The sequence below is a fragment of the Euprymna scolopes genome, chromosome 32 (genome assembly GCF_053919585.1).
Source record: "Euprymna scolopes isolate OS-2025 chromosome 32, ASM5391958v1, whole genome shotgun sequence".
In the NCBI taxonomy this organism is placed as follows: domain Eukaryota; kingdom Metazoa; phylum Mollusca; class Cephalopoda; order Sepiida; family Sepiolidae; genus Euprymna; species Euprymna scolopes.
The window spans coordinates 84,004,154-84,014,651 of record NC_136513.1 but is presented as its reverse complement, the minus strand read 5'-3'; the positions used below and the strand labels follow the sequence as shown (position 1 = coordinate 84,014,651).

Here is a 10,498-nt window from a genome sequence, read left to right as displayed (position 1 = left end):
CCACTCTCTCTAATCTTTCTCTTAACCGCCAACTGACACCATAAGACAAAACGCACTTGTCATCATGTGATTTTTATCTTTGGAGGACTTTAAAACAAGAATTTTTTATTTCCATACTATATGGACCAGGCGTGTACGCAGACCCCACAATTTTAATGAATCATCATTGTTCCAGATCAAACATATCCATTCCTGTGTCTCTATACATCTTCTATCATTATATGTGATCAGTTTTCTATAATAGTCAACCATATAGGAGCCTATTCGTGACCAGACAAACACACACACACACACACACACACACACACACACACACACACGTTCAGTTTTATATTATATATATATATATATATATATATATATATATATATATATTTGGTAAAACTGATAATTAGTAAAAACTTGAAGAGAGTGCTCAATACTATTGCAGAGCAAATATGTGTTTTATTTTTTTTATTACCATTTTATCTGTTTGGCTAACAATCACTTCTGCGAGACCTGACGAAGCTGTTGGATCGTAAACATGGTCCAACATCTGAAACATATGTAACCAAACAGATAAAACGGTAATAAAAAAAAAATAAAACATATATATATATATGAACAAAACTTTCATGAGCAACATTTCTTTCCTAAAACTACACAATACCATGGGGCTGCTTCCCGGCTGACCATGACATGGTTGTTTCAAGTTTAATGAAAACAAATTCTTGTCGAGCCACCTTCTTAAATAATCAAATTCTGCCCAATCACCATAATCGTTACTAGTCATTACTTTATGAAGTATTTATCGATTGATTTCTTTAAAAAAGTAGAATAATATCTTATCTGACACTGTTTGCTGCCGACTTCGAATCGCCTGTTCATCTGATACACCAAGATACCCCACCCCCCCACCCCGTTTCCGTTCTTCTGTCATTCGAGAAAGCAGATCTTATTACCAGCTGATATCAATCCATTCGTGTGTATGCATAGATATTCACTTCAAGCTGTTTATTTTTAACCGGGAATAAAGCAGATTCAGTTACATAAAATTATTGCTCTGAGTTGAACACTTTCTTCAATCAAATGTTCTTTCGGGTTTGTATTACTGTACACATAGATTCGAAAAAGTTGTCAAAAAACAAATATATAACAAATAAATGTTATCAAAGGCAAGATAAGTTACTTTTCTACCTAACTGGATATGTTTTCAGTGTTTTTATTTAATGTAACATGTTTATTTAGCTCGAAAAACATACTGCGTTTAATGATGTATTGGAAAATTCAAAATGGCAGCCGACTCTCTCTTTAACATGGTAAGTTTGGGAAAAGGTGCTATAAATATAAAACTAGGCAAAATACTGTTAGAAACTCGCTCAACATATGTTACCGTGACATAAGTTGACATATATTCGATGGGTTTTTAATAGCATTTTGTCTAGTTTATTATTTATAATGCCTTTTCTCAAACTTACTGTGTTAAAGAGAAAGTCGGGCGCCATTTTGAATTTCCAAATAAATCGGCAAACACTGTATGTTTTTCGAGCTGAATAAACATGTTACGTTGAATAAAAACACGAAAAATACACCAAGTTTGGAAGAAAAGTAACTTATTTTACCTTTGATAACATTTCTTTTTTATATATTTGTTTTTTGTCAACTTTTTTGTATCTATGTGTACAGTAATACAAACCCGTTCTTTCTTTTATTGATAACTTGTGTTCAACTGTAAACATATATTGCTGGTCGGAAGTGTTTTTCATGTTGAGCTGCATTGACGTTTGAACAGTGGTCAAAGGATTCGGTCGCTATGAAGTTACAGAAGCCATAATTGACTGCAGCAAGTTTGATAGTCTGCGGTTGAATGACTGGGGTGGTGGAGTCTTACTTTCAGGTATTTTCAGCTGAATGGATGGTTCGGTTCAAATTCTTGTCATTTGTTTATAACCTTGCCTCCAGCTGCAAAAAATTTACCAAAAGTCAAAGGTTGAATCATTGGTTGCAATTTGGATCCAAAAGAAATTTTCCTTAAATGGTAGAACTGACGTGTGTGCCATTATGTCTTTGTTCTCATCTTTTACTGACATGGACTTCACCAAGATGTGAACCATGTCACCATTATCCATAGAAATTCTTTTCTCCCTAGACTATGGCGGGTCTACATTGTGGCTGACCAATGTTTCATTTAGGACGATCAAGTGCTTGGTATTGATGCGAGTCGTTACCAGACTTACTGAAGTTTGCTACTAGGAAAAAAGGCATGTCATACCCAGTTCCTTGACAGATTCGCAAATTAGTGTCACACACTCACCTCCTATCAAACTCCATGCAATGTAATCTTTTCCAATTATATTTGATTTTTACTTTAAGCTGATGTTTAAAACAGACGACCAGATTCCAATCAGAAGCAGAAACAATCCCATGAACCTCGTCTTTGTGGATGACCAATGAAGTGTTTTTCTTGTGTAAAGAACCATTCTTGTAGCCGACAAACAATCCGGGTGTATCTTGTCGAACTCATAAATCTTTCTGTCAAACTGAAGAATTTGGGCGAAATTTCAAACGGAACCCTTTATTTACTTCACAAGAGTAGCATGTTTGCATTTTATCAGCCATGACTGGACAGGGGTCCTAAGCAATTCACAATTGTATTTTTTTTTTTTATATCAACAAGATGGGTGATAACAGAAAAAATTATGAATGACAAAAACATAATGAAGGCTACAAAATAACGGGATGCAACATGAATACCATTTCCAAAATAACTGGATTCGGCATTAAATAACCCGAAAGGGTTGATATGCTGTAAAATAAAACAAACTCTACAAATAAATATTTGATATTTTGCAGGCTAACCTCGTATATATTATTTATATGAAAGTCGTAGTTGCTATCTGGAGCCTAAACTATTGAAAAGTCACTGGGGAAAATATAGAATTAGAACTAGTGTCCGCAAAGAGGATGATCTTATAGCCAGAAAATGCTTGAACCAACTGAACTACAAGAGATCATAAACATTATTTCCTGCTCGATTCATATCAGTATAATTTTATAGCTGAAATGAACATAGTTGCTAGGAAACTAAGGATCTATATTTACTTTCATTGCCAAGAGATGAAAGTCCTTCATGAAAATTCAGATATCACCAATTTTTGTGAAATTTTAACAGTAGATTCTCATAACCTAAAAACAAATTCTCCAACGTGCAACTCTGAGGCCATGATTCTCGTATTTGTGAATGTCCGCAGTTATGATATGGCAGTTAGAAACTCTTGATTTTATCTCCGCATTTCTGTAAGATGATGCGTTGGAGAGAGAAGTATTCCTTAGACCACCATCTGATGCTTGTCCAGGTGTGGAAGCTGAAAAGATGCATTTATAGTTCATGGTGCAAGCGACTTGTGATTGACTCATTTGAAAGGAATGGTGAGTGCATACAACAGCGTTTCTTTGGCACAATATCACTTGTGACTTGATAGGCAGTCTGGCAATACATGTAGATGATTTCATAATCTGTGGAAATGGTTTATTTCAGAAAAATGTGATTAGAAAATTGATCAAGATGAGTGCACAGTGAACGAGGCATAAAAAAAAAAATGACTAGTTTATGCATTGCCCCACACCACCACGATTTAGCACCAAAAGTCCCCAGTGGATGTCAATTCCTGGTGAAAATGAACAAACAGTGCAGTTTTAGGCCTTAACAGATGTAAATATGAGTTATGCACCATGCAAAAAAAGAAATGACTAAGTCTATCATTTGCACCCTCACCCCATTTAGCTCCAAAAGTCCATAAGGCCTTAAAATATTTAAATTTGAGTTCAGCACCATGCAAAACTGCTAAATAGACATACACAGAAAATTTTGGACAAATATGGTAAAATAGTCCCAAAAATGGAGTGTTTTTATTAGCCCTAAAATAGCCCCTGGGGCACACCCAAGAGTTATTGCGAAGCATAGACAAACAAAATTATATAGAAATCATTTAGTTACAACTTTTCAGAAAGATTTATGAAAATCCAAGGCATCAATTTTTTTTATAAGCACAAAAGTGTCAATTTTAGTCATTTTAATCCAAATGGCACCCCTAGAGGGGCAACCAGAGTTTTCCTGGAAAATCCGTTCTGTAACTTTTTTACTCATATCATGTTTAATGTTTGTGCAATTTTTCACAAAATTCCAAGGCGTACTTAGTGAAAAAAGTGTGGACGGACAAGGGTGAATTTTGTCAGAGGACAAAAAAGATATTAAAAGTTAAAAAGCATCCAAGTGGAACATTTAAATTTTTTTTTTCTAAAGCCCCAATAGACATAAAGAAAGGGAGATCATTAAGCAAGGGTGATGAATTGAGTGAGGACGAGAAGATATAGTTAAAGAGAGTGACAGTTCAAATGATGTGGGAAAGTCTGTTTGGAGTGATCTCCTCTTTGTTGTTGTTAATCTCTGAGTTAAGACGGTTGAGTTATCTGGTTGGAGTGACCTGCTCTTGGTTGTTGTTGTTGTTGTGCAAGTGAATTTTGGAGAAGGAGTCCAAAATATGGAGGACATCTTTCTTCGTTGGTGTTGAGAAGTTCTCTGAGTCGACTGGTTTTTGTGTGACTAAATCACCTTGCTCTCCACTAGAAGAAAGAAATGTAAATGTTTATAACTACTACAATGAAACCCTGCCGAAACCCATGTAAATAGTAAGCAAACGTACGTTAGGACATGATGTAAAAATCCTTATGATATACGTACCCAAGATGTCATATTCCAAAAATCATATAAATTTATCAAGTAATATTTTTAACAAAGAAAATAAAATTTTATGAGGAAACGAAAATGATATGCCTTCATTCACCATATTTAATAGGGACAACTCATTTAGAACTACCGAGATAAAAATCAGCTTTGTAATGAAATAAAATTAAATTACAGCACTTGCCTTAAAATGAGTTTAACCAACTTCCTCCTTTGGAGGAAGTTGCATGAGAGTATGAAATTCACAAGTCTAATGTATGGCTACGATTTTTTATTAAAATTATAAAAAATCGTAAAAAATTATTCCATACATATATATAACTGAAATTTTGAAACATTTTCAGATTTCAGATTGTATAATACTGTGAACTTTAACATATACATATAAATATTAGTATCAATATTTATAAGACAATCTCAGTCAGATAAAAAAAGAAGCTCAGTATACGAAATAGAGCAATATTATAAATAAAAAAAATGGAATTTCAATACTCCATGGAATAAGGAAGAAAACTCAAAATTTTTGTATTCCTTGTCGGATAATAAATATTTTGTAAATTTTTAAATTTACAGAATTTAATTCCAAATTTATATATATATATATATATATATAAGGGAAAAAAATCAAGACTAGTTATTTATTTGTTTCCCACGAAACAAAATGTGACACAAGGTCGATTTAATGTGGGAGATAATCAGCTCCCCTCAAAAAGGGATTCTGCAAAAATAAGATTGCCTAAGTATTTCTTAGAACTGCACGCCTGTGGAATTGTCTTCCGTTTTCCTGCTTTCCAGCTGTCTATAATATGGTTGTCTTCAAGTCCAACGTGAACAAGTTTCTGATGAGCCGTTCCACTTAAGTTAACAAATTTACCGAACTTCCATTACTGTCGATTACTATATTGTCCTTTTGACTACTCTACACTTTTTAACCCTTACCCTTGAGTGGCCGATCGGCCTTGATAAATGGTGACGCGTATGTAAAAAAAAAAAGAAAAAAAGGTATAGAAGAGCTTCCCCCTCCATCAAATAAGGACAATTAATTTGAGTGCAGCATCTGAGCAGACACCACACAGTTCGAGTATCGGATGAAATCAAGACTGTACCTATTTACTATGCCTCCCCACGGGACAGAGTTAGACACCAGGGTCGGTTTTTAACGTGGAGAAAAGGTACAAAAATAAAAATTGTCTCAGTCGTGGAGGACTGCTCATCGACTGAAATAGAACAAGAAATGGAAGTGTAGCATCTGAAGAACAGATACTACACTTTGAGGTATTTATTTGCTCCCTCACTAAGCAAATAAGGCACAAGGCCGATTTTTAAAGTGAAGAGTGAAAGGGAAATGGGAACCAACTCCCCGGGGAGTAGGGGAGCTGGATAGTGACAATTAGTATGAAGGGTTGCCCCTACATTGACCAAGGTCTTATATGTGGGGCTGCCGGAACAGATGGTATTTATTTGCTCCCCCACCGAGCAAATTAGGCACAAGGCCGATTTTTAATGTGAGGAGTGAAGGGAGGGGGAAGGGGAAAAGGGGACTAGCTCCTGAGAGGTGGGAAATGGGAGCTGGTTAAAGGTCAGGCATGTGGGGTTGCCTCAACATCTGTTCTTTGCTTGCAGTATCTGCCGGAACAGATGGTATTTATTTGCTCCCCCACCGAGCAAATTAGGCACAAGGCCGATTTTTAATGTGAGGAGTGAAGGGAGGGGGAAGGGGAAAAGGGGACCAGCTCCCGAGAGGTGGGAAATGGGAGCTGGTTAAAAGTCAGGCATGTGGGGTTGCCTCCACATCTGGTCTTTGCTTGCAGTATCTGCCGGAACAGATGGTATTTATTTGCTCCCCCACCGAGCAAATTAGGCACAAGGCCGATTTTTAATGTGAGGAGTGAAGGGAGGGGGAAGGGGAAAAGGGGACCAGCTCCCGAGAGGTGGGAAATGGGAGCTGGTTAATGGTCAGGCATGTGGGGTTGCCCCCACATCAGGTCTTTGCTAGTCATAGCTAGTCATAGCTTGCAGTATCTGCCGGAACAGATGGTATTTATTTGCTCCCCCACCGAGCAAATTAGGCACAAGGCCAATTTTTAATGTGAGGAGTGAAGGGAGGGGGAAGGGAAAAAGGGGACCAGCTCCCGAGAGGTGGGAAATGGGAGCTGGTTAATGGTCAGGCATGTGGGGTTGCCCCCACATCTGGTCTTTGCTAGTCATAGCTAGTCATAGCTTGCAGTATCTGCCGGAACAGATGGTGTTTATTTGCTCCCCCACCGAGCAAATTAGGCACAAGGCCGATTTTTAATGTGAGGAGTGATTACACATGAATGGATAGTCTGGTGGAAGATAAATAATCCAGTGACAGTAAAATCCAAATATATATATTATATTAGCTTTATATATATATATATATATATATATATATATATATATGTATATATATATAGTCTTTGAAGTTTTTAACATTTGAAACCACACAAAAAATTATTTTTTATCATTCATTAAAAAAAACATCTAGTCAGTAAGTCATTTAATCACCTGCAATCACTGCATCCACTCTCAAATTTACTATAATACCAATTTTTATATTTTTTAAGGGATCATCAGTTGTTTACCATGAAACACTGTTTCGGGGATTTAAAAACAAAACAGTGTATTACATCATGGCTCCCCAGCAGTGTTGATCAAACACCACCACCCTTAATCTTAGGAAGAAGACAAGTTACAAAAACTTTTTTTTCCAATTTCCTATTCTTAATTGTAATTACTAACCTTTTCATAGTATAAAAATGAATTTCTTACCTGTGCGATTCATCAATTTCCACATTTAAAATGGATACATTTTTTAATTTTTTAATTTATCAGTCTTGTATTTATAAGATTTGGATTAATCCATTTAACTACTTATCACCCCCACTATAGTTAGTAGTTTGTATATTTACATTCTTATTTATTTAAAATTAGATATATAAAGGTTAAAAATATTTTATTTTTTACATATATACATTTTTTTTTTTTTTTTAACTATATAAATTTATTATATGTAATTATAAATACATTTATACATTGCTAATATAGTTTTGGATTTCCTTTATCAATATAATCTGGTTTATCTTAAACGATTCAAAAGCATCAGGATAACGAACAAATGCTTTATTTAACTGTTTAAATATTTTATTTTTATCTCCACCTTGTTTTATCATCCTTATTACTAAGCTAGAAACTGGTGGTATAAAATCTGTTAATTTTAGAGTAACGCGAGCTATTCTCAAAAACTCTGACATAATGGTTCCATAAAACACAAAAACGGGGCAGGTGCTATCCTTATGGGGCATACGTACTATTTTAAAGGGGAAAGCGTTTCTTTTATCAAATATTTTATAAAGAAAAATTCCATCCTCAATTTTTATATCTAAATCCAGAAATGTAGCCTGTTGTCCTCTATGTTCACAATTCGCAATATATATATATATATATATATATATATATATATATATATATATATATATATATATATATATATATATAAGGCTCCTATATGGTTGACTATTTTAAAAAACTGATTATATATAATGATAGAAGATGTATCGAGAATCAGGAATGGGTATGTTTGATCTGGCAGAACGGTGGTTCATAAAAATTGTGGAGTCCACGTTCGCGCCTGGCCCTCAAAGTATGGAAATAAAAAATGAATAAAAAAAAACGTTTACAAGTGTTTTTGATATAGATGTACATAAGAATACTTTGATAAGTATGTTTCAACTTAAATAGGGATGGTATAATAAAATTGTGGGGTCTGCGTTCGTGCCTGTACTCCATAGAAATATGGCACAAACTTTAACAAAGACTTTTCATATCTATCTGCATAAGTATACTTTGATAATTATGTTTCGGTTTGAAAAAATATGGTATAATAAAATTATTGGGTGTTCGTTTGCGCCTGACCTCCATAGAATGTAAATATGTCACAAAGTTTAACAAGATTTTTTAAAAGGGGTGAGGGTCCACAATAACACCTTAACTTTAATCTTAATTCACGTTAGCTTTTATTTATTTTTTGGAGTTGAATCATATTGTGTCGAATAAATTTACCTCATAAATTCACGTTCTTATTAAAGTGAAAGTCCCCCCCAAAAAAGTCGGAACTTTAGACAATTCTTGACACAAATGTTACATAACTCTGTTTTTTTCCTTCTCCACTTGCAGGTGGCACTCTTTCCAAAATAGATAAATAATAAAAAATAAGAACGTTACTTGTTATCGTGTCAAAAGAAGGAAAAAATCCTGCTCATGTGATTACATGTCTTTTAAAAAACATTTACATAACCTCTTATTTTTATTTATATATCTGTTTAAGCTTTTTTTGTCAGTGTACTAGAAGGAATTCAGTTGATTACAACCATTTCTGCGGGTTCTTTACATTACAATAGTACAACCCTGAATCCGACGGTGCAATACTACACCGTTCAATACTGTAAAACTGAAACGAAGCTGTTCTGCTTGAAAAGGACACCATTTTCTTTTTATTCATATTTATATCGATTCTTTGCTTTAAAAAACTAAAGTAATTACGTGTTTATTTTTTTAATATCCCATTTTGCTGTTTCAGATTATTTTACTAAAGTAAGCTTCATTATTTTTCAAAACTGTTTTTGTTTCTTTGTTTTTCGATATTTCGTCGATATTATTTAGTAAGATTGTTTAGCAGAAAAGCCAACAAACGACTACCCAAAAAATAAATATACAAGTTACCATAGTCAATAAAAGTTCAGTTCATGTTTTTTTAAAAAAAATAGTTTTTAATGCTCTTTACTTGAAATAATTGCAGCAAACCGAGATTAAAACAAAATTTGAGGCGATAACTACTTAAATGAATTTTTATATAAACTACACATGCCATAATCGAATATTCCTCAAGCACAAAATAACGGAAAACATTAAAATATGTTTATAAATATTCCTTACGTTGACGGAACTCTCTTAAATTGTTAACACAGAATGTTTTTTTAAAACCGGTTCGTGATTAAAAAAAATTTTTTTTTTACTAATTACTTAAAAATACAAACCAATGAACTTTTCTACCGTAAAAGTAACTTTTATTGACTATGGTAACATTTATTTCTTGTATATTTATATTATTATATATATAACATTTTCTCTTTGTAAGTAAACATCATTTTGTTGGTCACTCTTGGCTACGAATGGAAACAAAGTTGATATAAAAAAATATATTTTCGCGAAAATTATCTTTACTTTCATCATATTTTGCTTAGGGTAAAATTTTGGAGTATCAAAACCTATCTCTTTACAACCCCCTCCTGTTCATAACCTATCATACTTTCATCAATCACAGTCCATTTTCTGTAGGCTGTTTTTGAACCCAGTCAACGACAGGTACTTCTGCTAGTATATATATATATATATATATATATATATATATATATATATATATATATATATAGTATGGTATAATCACGTTGGCACACCGGTTCTCATCAGATCACCGAAGTTAAGCAATGTTGAGCCTGGCTAGTACCAAATGGGCGACCATTTGGGAATTCTAGGTGCTGTATGTGTTTTCGTTTATCTCGGCATTGTTTCCAGTCGTCCTGAACCTCCACTTGCCACTAGTATTCAACAATGCTGACTCAGGAGAAGTGTGGTTGGAGATTGCGCAACTCTTGCCTCAAAAATTTCACATGCAGGCACCACTACCACTGTAAGGGTGCCTGCATGTGAAATTTTTGCTGTATCCATAGTCTGTCAAGACTCAAGAAAGCCTTT

General features: G+C 34.1%; 1 pseudogene; it reads left to right on the top strand.

Moving 5' to 3' along the window:
• Positions 1-10,173: 10,173 nt before the first annotated feature.
• On the top strand, positions 10,174-10,290 carry LOC145256728 (5S ribosomal RNA; annotated as a pseudogene).
• The last annotated feature ends 208 nt before the right edge of the window (positions 10,291-10,498 follow it).